The sequence below is a fragment of the Daktulosphaira vitifoliae genome, unplaced genomic scaffold (assembly GCF_025091365.1).
Source record: "Daktulosphaira vitifoliae isolate Bord-2020 unplaced genomic scaffold, ASM2509136v1 Scaffold_1, whole genome shotgun sequence".
NCBI classification, from domain to species: Eukaryota; Metazoa; Arthropoda; class Insecta; order Hemiptera; family Phylloxeridae; genus Daktulosphaira; species Daktulosphaira vitifoliae.
The window spans coordinates 42,778,978-42,798,025 of NW_026099572.1; the positions used below are offsets into that span (position 1 = coordinate 42,778,978).

At 24.5% G+C, this 19,048-nt stretch overlaps 1 protein-coding gene across 5 annotated transcripts in view; it reads right to left on the bottom strand.

Annotated features, from left to right (window-relative positions):
- Positions 1-19,048, bottom strand: part of LOC126895099 (somatostatin receptor type 5-like) — a 116,645-nt gene that overhangs the window by 82,863 nt on the left and 14,734 nt on the right. For 3 of the 5 annotated variants that reach the window (XM_050666596.1, XM_050666592.1, XM_050666593.1), the window contains exon 2: positions 16,099-16,173. The exons of 1 other annotated variant lie outside the window; for it this stretch is intronic. The gene's annotated coding sequence lies outside the window, so the exon portion shown is untranslated. The remainder of the gene's footprint in view (positions 1-16,098; positions 16,174-19,048) is intronic. One more of the 5 variants, XM_050666594.1, reaches the window with a different exon arrangement.

A 19,048-nucleotide genomic window follows, 5' to 3' on the forward strand; every position in this document is an offset into this window, starting at 1 on the left:
TGAATCGGTTGTCTTCGCTGCTGCACGACTACAATAACGTGCGTAAACATAGAACAATCGGAATGGCTCCAGTGCAAGCGGTGAAAAACGCAGACCTGGTCCGGTTCAAGTTGCGCCAAATACCGCAAAATTTACCGGTAAAATTTCGTATGAGCAACAAGGTGCTNAATTTACCGGTAAAATTTCGTATGAGCAACAAGGTGCTAATCAGCGTACATAAATCAGTGTTTGATAATGGTTACTTACCAAATAGGAGCACCGAACTGTTTATTGTAGGCCTCCTCTGTGTCAGCTGCCGGAGAGAGAGTTCTTTTTATGAAAAAAAATAGCTTTTTATATGCCGAATAAATTTTATATTATACATGTATTTAATATACATGTATAATACACAAGGGATTACAAATTCATAGCTAATTAGTTTTTTATGACATCAATATTCGCAGGTACACAGCATTGTTATTATCAATGGTAGTATGACATATTGTTATGAGTTTATAAATACACTAACTGACAATATAAAAAGTATATCTATTGATAGTCATATTTGATAATAAACAATCCGTGATTGTGACAGCAATGTCATAAAAAACCAATTAGCTATCTGTATTTATAATACCTCGTGTAATATACATGTATATTAAATCAAAAATTTGAAGCTTTAAATGTTTATATCTAATAAACAAATAAAGTTATATTAAAAATTCAAATGCCATTTAATATTAAATTAAAAACTCAAACATTTTATTAAATTCAAAATATGTGTTCCCATTTAAAAAAACAAAGTTTACAAGGCATAAGGGATGAATTTAAAAAGTATTACACAGTTAATAATTCAAGAATAATGTCTAGCTAAAGATAACAAAAAAAAAACTGTTTAAATATTTATTCTGTGAGTAATTGAGTGGGTTATGATAAAAAAATCACTCTGTATATGTATAATATACATATATATATGTATAATGTGAATTTCTTAACAGGATCGTATTAAATTTACCTGACATAATTTTAATTTTGACTAATTAGTGGGTATATTACATGAATGTGATAAAATGTCGAAAATTAGACCAATAGAATTTTTATTTCTTAGGCATTTATTAATGCATAAATAAAAAAAACAGTTTAATAGGTAAGTTAAAAAACCAAATTTAAATTTTGCATATATTACATTAGTTTCACGTTAGTAACTTTATAAAAGACTCGTAACCACATTTCTTACTAGAACTTTTTAACTTAGCAGTTGTGTAACTTGCATGAGTTGAAATCGAAACACTTGGTATTTTCTTGACTTTCCGGTGTACAACTTAAACCCTAAAGTTTCTATTGTCATCAGAATAGTTGTGATTCTCTTGACACTGGTTAGACGGGTTTTCTTATACTAAAAAACTTTGGTATTTTGCTATTTTTACTTTTAAAATATGATTTACTTTCATAAAATTCTACTTTATATTTTACGACATATGATTAATATCAATTCAGTTTGAATAACTAAATCAATTAACCAATCGTTTAAATTACTCTATTAAAATTATTGTTTTTAGTGATAATTTATAAATAAATTGAACTTCGTTCAATTAATATTTATTTAAGGAAATATTATATACAATATTAAATAATTTAGAAGTCCTTTATGAAGTTTCTAATATTTTGTGGAAATATACGTGATGAAAGAGATATTGTAATTAAACTGCAAAGTTTTCCTTCTGAAATAAATCTTATTTTAGTTAAAATATTTTAGATTCATTACAGATAAGCGGTGAGAGTGAGTTCTGAGTTATTAACAAACAAATTCAATGAATTGTTTTTGAACAACCTCATCAAACACGACTTTGCTTGGTTAAAATGTGCACCTTTTTTACATTAAATTTTCATAAATATTACGAGCACAAATCTTGTTCTAAAACTTTAAGTAATCTATATTTTATAATATTTAATATTAATACTATTTATCTGATGCTATACACAAATAGAGTGGGGACATTATATTTTACATGCATTGCATATGTTTATTAAAATCTGAAAAGAATTCTACAATCTAAAATCACGACGAAAATTCCAATATAAACGCAAACACGACATGGAATTCATTGTGTAAATGACATGAAGTGTGTTTGATATATTCCAAAAGGACTGTTAAATTGTGCCTGGAGATATACATCGATGTTTTAATTTATTTATAACTTAAAAGTTTTGAATTTAATAAATAACAGTTTAATATTAAACTTCCTTTTGTTTAAAAACATGAAAATTCACTTCATTACGAACATTCTAAGATCTTAAGACTTTTAATGCATTGTTTACATTCAAGTCGTGAAATATTAATGTTTAATTTTGTTTTCACTTAGAGCTGTATTTGTTTTGGAAACGGATATTTATATTTGATTAGTTTAAACTTTATAGGTTTTTATTTTATTAAAAAATATCGCAGATGACACGTGATTTTATTAAAAGTATGCAATTTGTTCAATACATGTTTTATAGAATCATATTTTATTTAATTGTAATCGTAAAACTGATAAATATGTTGATATTAAACTTTATAAATAAGTTTAAACAAATATATTGTCAAAGATTTAAGTGTTCTTATTTCTAATATGTACGATATTAAATATTTGATGACTTGTTTGTTTGCTACAGATTAGGATTTATTAATAAATATCATAATGGTTCAATAACACGATTTGAATAATAAAATTACAAAATAGAACATATTATTTTATTATTAAATTTTTACTTATGCTTACAGTTCTTTCTAAAAAACTGTAATAGTAGTATTTTTATAAAATATTTTTTATGTTCATCCCTTATACCTTATAAATGTGTCAAATTTATTTTTTCAAATAACAACATACATAATTAATGAGCTTATAAAATAGAAAATTATGTAATTAAGAAATAATAACTAGTCGATAAAAAACTTTTGAACCAGTATTTCATAAGCTATTAACAACTTAAAGTACTGACTAAAGGTAAGGTGCAGGTCTTTAACTAACCATTTCTCGACCTCAGTCCGACTTCCCCTACATATAAAAATGTTCTAAACTTTTAAAATTCTGGTCCAAAAGTCATTTGAGACCAGTAATTTTTTTAAGTACACCATTTTCTACTTAATAAGTTTATTAATGATGTCTGTTACTATTTGACAAAAATTAAGTGGACATCTTTAAGGTACAAACGATAAATATAAAATAGATAAATAGAAATACATATTTAACTAACTCTAGCCAATTTTGACTAGAGTTAAAAGAAACACTCTGTATTTTAACTGCATATTTATCTGAGAGAAAAATAAATTAATGACCGAAAATTTTTTAAATCTATATCTTACTATTTACATATTTTAAGTGGTATTTTTTTGAATAACGAAAATTCGTAATTTTGAGTATTATGATGTATCAAATTATGTTGTTTAAACTAACATAAAACATTTAATAAGTTGTAAATGATTTCAATAATTATATCATCATAAGATATATAACTGCATATCAACTATAATGTCATCTCATTATAAATTAATTTGATTTCACTGGTTTATGAGGGCGTGAATTAAATATATTTAGGATATTATCGTGAAGATTTACGACTGAACGCAGTAATGATCACATAAAAATGACTGGATAGCACTACTTCGTTATACTATACTACTTTGTCGTAAAAGTTCCTAAGTCTGCACTAAAATTTTGAAGTTTATTTCGAGTAATTATTATTAACAGTTTGTCGAAAGCAGCTGTAAGTTAAATGGTATGGTTACACTTTAAAATATTATAATTATTAATTCCATATAACAATAATATAATAAATACTTTTTAGAGAATAAATAATTATGTCCAGGACGCAAAAACGTGCTTATTTACATATTCATATAACAACGGCTTAGAAGGCTATCTTTAGATCTTTATGAATACAAAAATTTCCTTTCTTCAGTTTCACCTGCATATATTATAAATTTCGTGTGTATACTGATTTCTATTGAAATATATGTTTGACACGTCGCCAAACATTTATTTTTATCCTTTTTAAATGTGTTCATCATTCACATTATAAAAATAAACAGATCAATAACGTGTAGGTATATATTTTTGACATTTAAAATTATTCATTGGTCTAGTGTTTTTATTACTTAAGAATTTAGATAAAAATATTTTATTATAATTTTAGGTAAAAATATTTTCCATCAATTTCTTCAACACCTTTTATAGAAATTTAGTTGATATTAACTTGAAAAACAATATTTACCTAATAATCTCTATCTACATGCTTATCATCCTAATTCACGCTATTGAAATATACAATGATATTAGCCTAATAATAAACTCAACTTAAAAAACAAGTAAAAATTATCGTTGTAAGCTATTAATGTGATTTAAAAGTAGATTGAAAATTAAAACCACGTATGAAGTACAATATTATTGTATAGACAAACATTTCTATAGAAGACATTAACGTAACAAATTTGCCTATCAATAGTGCCGTCAGACAGGTCAAATGTAATGTGTACTTAAACAGTAGTGCTCATTAAATTTTCTATGATCTATTTACTTATCTAGTATTATCCAAATAATTGGTTATTCATTAATTAAAATATATTCAAACTTCGATTTGCTAGTATACCTATTAATATTTAAATTATAACGTAATAAAAAATCGTTATCTTTAAAAAATGTCACTTCAGATTATTAATTTTTCATATAATTTAGTATTATATTTAACATATTTAAGTGTGCGTAGGAATAAGCATAAAAAAACGATCAGTTCATTCCAGTTAATCAAAGAGCATTTATAATTGTTAGGAAGACAGCAAATAACATTTACATTTAATTGTATAAAATGGTATTTCCAATTTGAAATGTAATTTGTATATTTGACTTAAGATGGTATATTTAAAAAAAAAACTTGAACGTATTTTATTACGTTTTTTAATATATTCCCACAGAAAGACTTATTTAAATTTTCAGAACATTAATGAATAAATTATTTTCTCAACATCAACACAATATTGAAAGATCTTTATCGGTAAAAGTGACAAATGTACACAAGGCAAATGATTATCGCCAGAAACTAAATAATTTTTGGAAGCTACAGTGATAAATCTATTGCTTCACTCGAGCAAATCGTTGTACTTTGAACAGATAATCAATACTTGCTATCGCTATTATATATCGTCTTAGGAAGGGCTTAAAAATATAAATCACTTTTTAGGATAAAAAGTTTGAATGGCATATTTAAATGTTGTTCAGTGTTGTACAAAAGAAATATTTGTAAAATATCAATTCATTATCATCGATAGTTTTGTAAAGATTATAAATTGTTCTTATTAAGTTTTGTAACGGAAATGTGCTAGTAGAATAAAATTAAAACATAAAAAAAAACCTTTTTTTATCTGTCATAATGCTTGTTATCTTGTGTCTTTGTTAGTAAATAGTAGATTACTATGGAAGTATTACAATTAAAATTGCAAATTTTATATTACAAATTATATTATGTTAGATCTTTTTTAAAAATTTTACTTTGCAATTTATCTATTTATTCCTTTTGATATTTACAGTATATAACATAGATTGGAAAAAATATTCTTTATTATAAGTAGATTATTGAAAATGATTCTTTCTAATACACTCGAGTCATACCAGAGCATTCTAAAATTGCTTGTAAATTTTGTCTTCATCTATTTGATGGACAATATAAAATATATAGGAGAGGAATTTTTAGAATATATAATTTTGGTAAAATTGAAATGTATTTTTAATAATAAAATAACCATTTTTACTTAAATCTTAATATAATTTTTTTTTAAATTCAAATCAATAAGGTAGAGCCGATCCCAAAAGAGTTGGGGAGAGGCTAAAGAAATTATGATGAAGATGACACATTTCTTATGACATTATCTCATTTAAAATATAAGGCAAACTAGTCAATTCACCAGTGATAGATTAAGTAAATTTACACTAAATTAGTAAAATTCTTTTTAGGTATAAATTTATAATAGAAAATTTAATATAAGTATACAAATATTGTGTTAAAAGTTAAAAATAACTCTGTTACACATGTTGTATAAAGAAAATTTCAAGTGTGTTATTGTCATTGTGTGCCAGTGGCACGTACTTTAGTAGAAGCTTGGACCCTACAAAAAGGTGTTTTACATTTTTTAAAAATATATTTGCACAGTTCTTCTGTTGCATTTTGTCACCAGCTGACAAACGCCACATAATATGGAAGTTGAGTATTTCCAGTAAGTTTGTTATAAATAACATCAAAGTGAACAGTGTGTTACGGCGATGAAAGTTATGGTGTAATAATTTAACTTTAAATTTTATAAATGTATATATATATATATATATTAAAAGAAAAATTTACATTTTTTGTATAGTTTTCGTTGCAAAATAAAAATGGAAAAGTGCAATTGGTCAAGTGATGCATTGTTATTATTGATTAAATTTTAATTTGTAAGGTCACCACAATATATTATCAGTGTTGATATTTAACTATACGTTTGGACAAACAAAATGATCCTCAATTGTGAATAAATAGTTGTCTATAGAGCTCATTTTTAATTCCGAATTGTTCATAAAATTATCTCAAATAAAAGTACCATTGATTTTCCACTATCTCCAACGCCGTCAGTATAAACTGTAATGTGTGTTTACAGAACAGTAGCGGCACAATCGTTCGCCTACGCATTTTCATTCATACAGCCTTTGGGAACGTATGAAGTCGACAGTACAATAGCCTGTGCATAAATATAAAATAGTCTATTGCACCGAGCGAGGAGCATTATGTACAGGGAAACATAATATGTACATATATATGTGCGCTTTAAGGATGATGACGGGATAGTGGGCGTCGGAGGATTTCACTCGGTGGTAATTATTGTTATCGAATATCAAGATCAGATTTACGAAGCGACGAGTCGTTTTGGAATTTCATACGCTTAATTTAAAAACATGTTTACTGGTTACTCCGAATTCAAAAAACCCCAAGGCTGAAAAATCAGAAGTAAATTTACATTGCCATTCTATTTTATTCTATTATGTACATGTAGGGATATGATAATAAATTATTCGACATCGTGTTGAAATTATTTTTCACAAAAATATATCTATGAGCTGGAAGAGATAATAATATGATGAATAATTTTTTTATTAATATGCAATAAATTATTCAGATCATGGAAATTTTCAACCAATTCGTACAAGGGCTATACATTATTATTAAAAATAGTAAGGTCATTTCGGCAAAAAAATCATTTCCAAATTTTTAATGTTTTAAAACAATTTAGTTTTTAATTTATAGTGTACCCTAAAAATATATTTAGTAATCTTACGTGTTTTTTTTTGTTTAATTTCTTGTTTAATTGTTTCTCGAGAAAACTAAAAATAATGACCAAGTATTTAAATAATGCTTATATAATAATAAATTATGGTAAATAATAACCTCCTTCCGCCTTTAAAGTTCAACCAATTTTTTTTCTACTGAGAATTTTATTATTACAATATGCAAAATGAATATACAAGGTTTTTAGAACTGTCCTTAAATTTGTTTCAAATTAATATAAACATAATGGCTTATTATTGAAGTATTCCAAGTCAAGTTCCAATAAACATTCCGTCTCGTATTCAAATATAGTTGCTCTAAGTTCTTGAAATGTGAGACCATCAACTAATAGGTCAGTACACTTTAAATAGAGGTTAAGAGAATTTCTATTAAAATACTTTTATGAACTGTAGCTATTACTGTTTTTAGTATGTTTGCACTAGCTAGATACATGTTCTCTTATTCCGAGTTCCATTGGTACGATATTTTATGTTTTATTCATTTTCTTTTTATTGGGCCCTTCAGGGCTATCTTGGCTTGTAACCGATTCTGCAGACTTTTTTTTCTATCGATAGATTCTTCCAGTTAAATCTATATTTTTTTTTCATCTTTCCGGCTTATTTTTGATCTCTCCAATTACAATTACTCAGACCTTTTACTAATTATAGTAGCAAAATTTTGATTATTTTAAACATGGCAGCACACCGTAATCTTTCTACTCTTATTATTTTCATTACATCTCAATCTCTATAAAATGATTATAAAACTAATAATTATTATTATTTTTCAATTATACTTTCCATTTATCGTGTCTTTAATCGAAGTGAAAATTATCCGCAAAATTTTTCTTTCGGAAACAATAAGTTTATTTTCGTCTGTTTTCTTTGTAGGTTAGTTTGTTATTAATATAATAAAACATTGTTGATATATGCAAATTATTATACTACTTTGACATGATCACTATCTTACATTTCGTATTAACATAGTCAAATTTCAGTATGTCACAAACAATTAATCGTATGTTAAATCTTGTCGCGGGCCCGTCTAAAAAATTGCAGTGTGTTGATATGAAAATCGCGATCCGGTCGGGTCAACATTATAGAATTATGCTAAGGATGCTCGTGGGACAACTGAGAAAAGAGGCCGCTGCAGTAAAAACTTATAATATCTATACATCCAAAGGGATTCTAGAACAAAATGGAGAGCCATTCAGTAATATTGAGAGGATGTACACGTGCTACACAAAAACGTTTGGTGAGCATTCTGCATTGGTAATACAATTCCCACCAAACTATTTAATTCTATATGCATTTTAAAAATAGGTTTAAATTGTGAATTTCATACACATTGTTATATTTTATGCATATTATGATGTTACTTAATTCGGATTTCATAAGAGTAAAGTCGGAAACTTTACAAAAGTAGTCATTTCAGTAATTAAACAGCAATAGTGGTTTTTTTACTGCTATGAAAACAAATTCGTCAGTTTTAATGTGCTTTTAATGGTTTGAGAATCGATTATACATTATATTCTCATTCGAAAGAAATAAAATACGGTTACTTTTAAGTTGTATTTCATTTTTTATTGTATCTTATTTTTAAATAATTGCAGCGAAGTATTTTGAAGTATATCAACCGAACAATGTACTAAAAATAAGTATCATTATTAAAATGTAAACCTGTTATAAATAAACATTTAACTGTGACATTTAAAATTAATGATTATGAAGTGCATAATTTTATTCAAGGACTAATTACTTTTCTCGTTTAAAGAAAAAGAAAATTTTACTTAAAAATTTCTTTATTTTTAAATAAACTCTATAGAAATAAAGTTGTAATTTTTCATTTTAGTACATTTTTTAGAAAAATATGTTGTTGAATATGCCAATTAAAGTTTTTATGTTGAATGAAAAAAAAGCTAAGTAGACATAAAAATATGTCCAATATCGCATTATTAATTTACTACTGATCCGAATATAATGAATATTTTGTAATTAATTAGTGAACAACATTTATAAGGTATTGTAATAACTTTACAGAACAGCAAAGAAAAAATGTCTAAGTGAAAATATAACTAAACTATTTAAACTTTGTAAAAAGGCATGTTGAAGTATGACGTTTTCTAAACAAATTTAATTAAGTCGTTAGTATAAAATTATTAAATAATTAGGATAAAAATGAAACTGAAAAAAAATGATATTCTTTTGATCAATAAAATATTTCCAAGAATACCATGAAATATTAAATAATATTTAGAAATAATAATTGAGTAGAAATAAAAGTTTATGATCGTTTAACACATTATAGATTACTGGAACTGTCATAAAAATAATATTGTTGTTTTGAGAATTTATAATATATTGGAACATTATTGTTTACTATAGTTTGTTAATCATTATTTAGTATACGACATTTAATACTTAAGATAGTTTACAATTTCTTTTAAAATGTATAAGTTAATTTATATAATCCTAGCATTGAAATTAATTATTTATTATAAGTTTTATTTTTCAGTACGAAATAAAATTGCAGGTTATTAACAAAAAAAATTATCATTATAATTAAAACGATTGTAAAAATATATTATAAAATGATTAGGATGTGAAACATAATATGTTTTATATTCTCAACTGTATTCAGCTAAGTATTATGTAACTAAATGATAGAATATGATACATGAACATTGTAATGTACATTTATATATGTTATTATTTATTATTTTTCATATCAAAACGATTAAAAACATTCAATACATTTAATTTTCTTAAAAATTTAATATAAGTATTATGTAATTATATTAATAGTTTTTTATAATGCATTTAAGCTATACTGAAAACAAATTTATTTTAAAACAAAATATCAGGCGAATGGTCATTTTTATTATTTATAACTTATTCAACATTTACGTTTAACATGATTATATTAATTTCTTTATTATCTATAAAAAGTAAACATTAAACATTTACCAATCTATATTATTTTAAAATAAAATTTTATTTATTTATAATTAAGTAAAGTAGTTTTATATTGTTTCATAAAAAGCTTACGATAAAATATTTGTCGTATGTTCTTACTAGTGGAAATTACATTGTCCAATAAATTAGATATTTTTAGACGTGTTATATTTTTTTATAGATATCCCATGGCTATATGAACTTATTTGTATTTGATACCAAATAAAGTCTATCAAAAATCTTGATGCAAGGGTCAGCATAATTATTTTATACGATATTTTCGTTTTGACTTGACTTATATACAATTGTTTTTGCGGCGGAGCTATAAAACTGTATATAAAATTTCAACATCATAATTCATATTATTTCAACGTTGCATTTCGAAAAATGAGGTTATAAATAATCTTACAATTTCTAAACCAATAACCACGCCTTCAAATGGATATAATTATTGGAAATAATATTGATATATATCTATATAATAAATACATAAATACTACAAATATTACCCATTGATTTTACGATATTTTGAAAATTTTTTTTTTTTATCATATTTAAAATTATAGTAAATAAAATTGTATACTCTGTTTTTACAGTGTTAAAAAAAATATATAACAGGCTTTTTGTAGATCAATGTTCTATGAAATTACAACCAGTATAAAATACTAGGTGATCATTTTAACGCTATCCATTCAATTTCTCTTAAAATGATAATTATGTTAAGAAAATTACTTTTGGTATTGTGTAATAATTAAATATTTATTAAGTCCATTCTTATTCTTTATAAGGATACCAACTTTATATTTTTCAAATATAACACACATATTTAATAAGATTTTAAATTTGAATATAATCTATTAAATAATTTTCTTAATTAGATGATCCAATTAAGAAAATGGCTGGTCAATAACAAATTTTGGACAAGTATTTTGAAAGTTATTGGCTTTATAATATAAAGACTAAAGGTAACCTGTTTATTTTTATCTTTTCGCATTAATAAACAGCACTACTCCAGAATTTTGTATAGAAATGTTAATACTTTTTAAAAATACTAGTTCAAAAGTTATTGTCGACTATCATTTTTTTAGTTAGATCATTATTTAGTTTGTAAACTGGTTAGATATATGTGTTTCCATTAAAAAAACGAAAGTAGATCAAATTTTGAGGTGGTAAAAGGAGGGAGGATATGACCTAATAGTTTTCTGGAAATTGTAGAACATAGGAACTTTTGAAAAAAAGAAATTATATTATGTTCTATATTTTTGAAGATGATGCATTATTTATAAGATATTGTCATAGTTAAACAATTACTCTGTATATTTTATGTACATTGGATTATCAATTAAGATAGAAATCCATTATGTGTAACTGATATGTGGACATATATGTTAAATTACAGTAAACATATTTGTATAGGCATTATACAAACAGATTTTCTAGCAGGACAGTTAATATACTATATGTCGGAATAAACAATGTACAATGTTAGCATAATATATAGTATATAGTTACACTAAAAAAAACATACAATTGTATTAAATTTAATAAATCTAATGTTTAGAGTTTAATATCAGTGAATTTGTGCAGTATTAGTATTTTTACTTTAAAAGCAATATTAATTTTAACTTTATCAAAGTATACATATGGAATTAACAAATAAATGATTAAAATATTTAACTGTCATAACTCTATAATATACATACATTTTAAACATGAAAAATATTTATCATGATATTTTCTGAATAATAATATTAAAATGTTAATCTACACAAGAATTTTAATTTATGAAATAATAAAAAAATAGTAGTTCTTAGTAATGAACGAGTAATAGATATTATTTAAAAATAATTGTAAAACAAAATTTTTTATACAATAATTACATAGTTGTTAGTTAATATTACTGATCAGGTTTAAAAAAAATTTCACATAAAAAAAATCGAGATGAGATAATACAAAAAGACATTTTATTTAATGTATAAAATAGCTTGTTTTAATAACGTTATGGATACTTGGCCATGATAAGTACCAGATGTACGGCATTATTTACGCCAGCTTTGGTTAAAATATGCTTGACTGAAAATAGTGGACAAAAAATATTTTTATGTACTAATGTAATCACAAAAACATCTGCTACCAATATTGGATAGGAAAATAAACCACTTCATGGTTGCTTTCTTCGAATGGAACAAATAAGAAGTTCATGAAACTCGATAAGGCATAACTGTTCATGGAAATATACATAATTATTCAACCACTATTGGCTAAATAATAGTTCAGCTGATAACTTTAAAAAAGCATTACCGAGATGTATTCAAACTTAGTAATTAACCATGTAATTATGAAGGAGGATATTACATTAATGTGAAAGTTTGTAACTGAAAGTTTTCATTTATAGAGATGTTTAGATAACAACTCAATTATTTTATGAGATTCTTTTAAGAGATCAAAAATTCTAGAATTTAAATTTTAAGTTTTGTATAATAAGTTATAAATATAGTGAAAGCAAAGCTAACAAGATTAAATATTGGAATCAAACTTTGTGGAGAAATTGTTTCAATGATACGATTTGCCGATGACATTATGGTAATAGCAAAGAGTAAAGGTAACATACAGCGTGCTGTTGAAGAAACAAACTCTTATAGAGGACAAATTAAATGTAATGCAAGAGTCAAAATCTTTAAGGAACTTAAAGAAAAGACGAGTAACCGGTTAGAATGGAGAATTGGAGTTGTAAACCAACCTTCGGGTTGATAAAAAAAAAAAAAGTAATAAAAATGTAATGATGCGGAAGCTATCATTTTGATAACACCGATCTGTGTTTATGACATTATAATGTAAACGATGTTTAAGAATTTATTGAATTTTCTATTCATTTAATGCTAAAGTATTAATTATGTAGTGAAAACAGTTTGTAAAAGTAAATTTCCTTTTATTTCTATAAAATGTTAGATAAGAAGTGATATCACGCAAACAATAAACACAAAGAAACAATACGATTCACTTGCTTGAAATGTTTTCGGATGTATCCACGTTTTCAGTTATGAACTGTCGTTTCGGACTCGTTGCAGAGTCCATTTCCAGAGCGGTAGTTACAGGCTCTCGTGGTTGTAACTATACTGAGTATCGGTTATACTATACTAATGAGTATCGCTTTAGTACTAAGTACTATCGCTTTGAAGATGGACTCTGCAACGAGTCCGAAACGTCAGTTCATAACTGAAAACGTGGATACGTCCGTAAACATTTCAAGCAATATAACAACACACGAAAGCTTTAACATATTCAATACGATTCAATTATCATAAACCATTTAGCTACTCAAACAATAAAAACATTGTTGAAAATTGTCTATTTTTGATAATTAATAATAAATAACTTCTTATATCCATATACTGTATTTTATAAAAAAATCTCAACTTTATATTTTTCTAAACTAATTTATTTATTATTCAAAATATGTGCCATGTCTCTACATTCATATTGAAATTCCATTTAAAAGAATGAAAAATAAGTATATTAGTTTACACTCATTAGAAAGTTTTTCGTCTTTATAAAATATTTATGTAGTATGATAAAACTTTTATTTTAATATTAAATTAACAATAATTAACAAAAAAAAATATATATTTTTTCACTACATATAAACGAAATTTTTAATTGTTATTACTTTACGTAATAGATTAATAACACAAACATTTTTGTAACTTTTAGTACATTCAAGTTAAAAGTATAGTAACAAAATAAGTTGATCAACACAATAATATTGATAAATACAGCATAATAATGTCGGGGAACTTTAATAGCTTTATATATCAGTATACATCTGGCTCTTTAAGTTTATAGATTTTTGCGGGATAATAATAACCGAGAACTACACTAAAAACTTTTCATTCGTATATTGGTTACCATTAATGTGTGGTTAACGCTAATGACGGTAACAATGTTGTGTTACTATGTATAAACAAACAACCGCACTTGTATTTGGTTATTTTTCAATTGATTACTAAATCTTGCGAGTAAAGTTTTTTCTAAAAAAAAGTGTAATACGTTTGTCATTGAAAGTTAGGATTAGAAATAGTTTTTTTATAAATGCTCACATTATAATTTAATATTTAATTATATAATGGATTTTTTTCTAGAACTTCTAGCCTATTCATTAATTTTCTTATTTTACTGGGTCGGATTAAGATAAAAAAAGTATAATACTATTATTATATATTATGTAAACATAAAATATGTTTTTCCTAACATGTATTTTTTAATATATTGTAATAAGGGATTCCTTTCTTATCGAGTCATACAAATAAATTTTAATTACTTTTATAAAATAATAATAACATTTTTTTAAAAGCGTTAAGCATAGAATTTTTTTATAAGAACTTGTATTTTGTACTTGTTCTTCGATATTTTTATTTATAAACATCCTTTGTTATGCATTTACAGTTACAATTTCATGTGTTTCCTCGGTGTTTAAAACCACCATTAAAATTGTCCACATTTATCTTTAATTAACTAGATAATTTGAAATAAAAAATAAACCCATTCAGGACGTAGTTAACTAATCTATTTTTTGTATGTATATGTTATCTAATCAATCTTGACATTGTTTACTATCTAGTGACAACGAAGTTAAATTGAGCCTTTCAAACATATAGGTTTGATTAATACAACAAAATCAGAGAGCATTTTGTTTGTTAAAGCGTTCAGCATTTGAATGTGAATGAAAGACTCGTTCAGACTCGGTGATTAAAATAAACATTTTTCTCGTTAAAAATTTTTTATATCACATCAAAACAGTTAAAAAATACTTTGATTGTTGATGCTATGAACGTACAATAACCATTAGCCAAAACATATTTATTTTATATCGAACTGGGTCATCATTTTAATACGAAAGTTAGTGTTATATACAATTTATGTAACCTATGCCGTACATCCCTTCTTTTGGATATCTGCCCGTTACTTTGTGCGTGAGGGGAGCTAAACCACAAGCCTCGATGTGATTCAAACGCTTGTAATTGTCGTACTGTTAGTTTTCCCGTAGGAATAAACGTTCCCGGAAACAACTTAGCTTCACTAATAAATTGTCGATTTATTTGAAGTTATAGATGTTTGGTGTGTATATTTGAGCTTTAAGATAGTTATTCGTTTATGTTTTGATCTATCATGCAATATTATAAATTATTAATGATAATTTTACGACCAAAAATCATAGTAAAAAATTTTATTATCAACAATAAAGAAAATTAATTTAAATATATCATAAAATACTTGTTTAGTTACCAATCGTTGTTTTCGTAGTCATTATGTAAATATAAAAACAAATATGAGTTATATGGTTCTATTTGAATATTTGATTAAAAGTTCAATTTTATTTCCTGTATTACTACTAAGCTTCCGTTCATGTATCTAAGTTTAATGAAATACGACATATGAAAAACCAGGTTTCATCTTGTTTACAAAATTTAATATATGTTCTACATTTAATCCTTAATTTTATTCAAAGTAAAACATGGCGGTATAAACCATTTATTATTTTTATTGTCAAATCAAATAATCTTTTCTGGATGTATATTAAATGTATTGGTTAGCATGCTAGTACATTATTCTAAAATTTAATGCCCCAGTTAAAAATCCTATGTGCATTTTCTACACGTTACATACTAGTCATTGCTATAGGTTATATTTGCAACGATATTACTCAAAGTACACAATATTACGGGTTGATGAATAATATTATTCAAAATTTATGTATGCAGTTTTAGTACTTTCGTCAAATATAAAATAATAAAAATATATTATCTCACAAATCTTGTGGTTTGAAATCTCTACTTACCAGCACTATAGATATTTTTCTTGTTATCACTTTTGTACAAAATTTTTATAAATATCCCATTCTTTATCAATCTGTCTGAAAAATAAGTAAAAAAAAAAAATTAAAAAGAAGGTTGTATAAACACAGATAAATGTGGTTTTAGAGAAATGAAATCCGTCTTTTCTGTAACAATAAATATCTTGTAAGAAAAATCACCAGAAAAAAACCAAATAGTACTGAAAGTAGCTCTACTATGTTATGATCATATAATATTTAATCTTCATTGTTACCAGTACCGATAATTATTATATAAACTTATAATAAATACTATAAAATTATTATTGATATATATTAGCATCTCTTCTGGAGTATTAAAAATTGAAGCTGTTAGATTTTTATGTTCTATTTTATGATTTCTAACAGAAATATCATCGAGTATACTATAGTATGTTCATACACAATGGTAATACGAAGTACTAATATTCATGATATAAATTCTTTTAGTATTCACGTAAGTAATACTTCCGGGTTCCATTTGTAATAAAAATAAAATATATGTTCATACTTTAATCATATTTTAATTATAATATTTTTGCCTGGCGTCGGCTTGCTATAAAACCAATTGAGCACGAACCTGATATAATCTTACAAAAGTCTATAAGTACATGCTTTATGAATCTGCAAAATAATTTTCGAGTGACATGAAATATTCTCCTATTTTCTACATAAATATTTTTTTTAACACTGGTTAATTAATGTAGTTAAAACTGTTATGGTTGTAAACATTTATGTTTAATTTATATAAATCTTTTTTCGGTTGTATATTAAATGATGGTACTATAAAAAATTTGTGTCCAAAAATTTGTTCACAGATATTTGTGATGGTATAAATAGGAAACATATTTTAAGTGTACATATTTAATACAAACGATGATTTTACTAATATTAATATTATTTATAGTGAAACTAGGAGTTTAAAAAATATACAAAATAAAAATAGTCGAAAATTTATTTTATCAATAATACACTTATAGTAACTATTCGTAATAACAAAACTTATAAAAAATAATAAAGAATTTTACTTTCTCAGATATAATTATGCATTTTAGCATACATATTAGTAAAATCATATTAATTTTAAAGAGAAAAATGTTTAAGTTTAAGCCAAAAATGCACTTACTGTAAGTAAAAAGTGTACCCTAAATGTTGTTATTTTAAGTAAATAAAGTCTTTGACTCATATCCAAAAGTTGTTGTGTCATAAAAAAGGGGTTTCTGAATTTTTTTTATAATTGATATAAAAAACGATGTTTTTATCATTTGTCAAAAAAATATAGAAAATTGAACGTTTTTTTTTCACTTTACAAATATTATTTACTATACGACATCATTTAAGTTTTAAAATTATTTTTTCTTTCCTGAAAAATTATTAAAAGTGACATAAGTATCAGCTTTTGAAAAAGAGCCACAAAAAAATTACTTTATTTTTAGCTAAAACACAATTATGTTCACCGAAAATTTGTTTTAAATTTATTTTATATAAATTATTAATGAAAGCTTTAATAAAATATTTCAATGTAATCTGTACTGTTATATACGTACCAGTAGTATATAACACATTTTTTTGCAATTAATAATTACTATGTAGTGATTATCAATGAATTGGGTAAAATTACAAAGAAGATGACTGTATTAAAATTTTTATAGTTAAATCAAATACTAATTAAAATTTAATAATAATGGAAAGTCTATAAATGTTAACATAAAATTTTTTAATGATTAATATGAGGTATACAAATTTAACTTTTTTCATGATAATGTATATATTCTGCAATTTGTAATTTAGAACGATTAAATTTATGACACTTGGCGCTTTCTAATTAAGATTTATTAGTATGAGCTGATTTTTATTACTTAAATGTATTAAATACACTGTCTATCATAATTAAGTATAAAAAATTTTCTTTTTACTATGCACTCTGTTATCATAATATACTATTAATTATTGCTCTAAGTATTTTAAGGTAATAAAAGTCTTTTAACGTTAAAATTCATTTAAGTAGTGTTGCATAATATATAAATATACTTAAAAACAAATATTGTTTAAGTTTTTATTAATAATTACTTGAAAATACTCGCACTTTTATTTTCCTGGTTAAGTATACAAAAGGACCCATGACTATTAATTCATCAACTGTGTTAGAGTATGTAAACCATCGTAATAAAGTTTTTAACGATTCAAATTTTTAAAGACTGAACTAAACCATTTAAAATAGTTGAAACAATGTCAAATAAAAATTTTAAGCGCGGATTTATTTGGAGTGGATTGGACTAAAATGTTATTATTAATAATTGTCATTATAATTGTTTGAATCTACATCAATTTTAATATAAGACAAGTCCATATTGTGATGTATTCAAGAACGTGACCAAGTAGAGGATAGAGATCATGATCCTTTTCACATGATAATAATTATATGTTGTTGATACATAAAGTGTTGATTATACATATTTAACCTCTTCTCATAAAAAAATTGCTAAATATGCTACAGCAGTATTTAATTATAATATAAATTGAGTACTAGACACAATGGTAATTCTATAGATAGATGAAACCAAATTGAAAAAAATGTTAAAGATAACAATTTCTTTATTTTGAGTAAAATCATTTTGGACTATTGAATTAACAAAGTTCAATCATAAACACAAAAAATTTGTATTTGGAATGTTTTTATCTAAGATATGTTCAATAACGATTGTACATATCTTGGATAAAAAAGTGTGTATAATTATTATACACATTTTTTAAATAAATATTAAATTATTTATTTAAAAATTGAATACTTCAATATAATTTTAAATTTAAAATTCAAGTCACTATTTTGTTATCAAGTATAAGAATAGTATTATGTTTAATACCATATAACAAAATCGCTCTAGATATTTTATTATAACTTTACTAGTGAAAATAT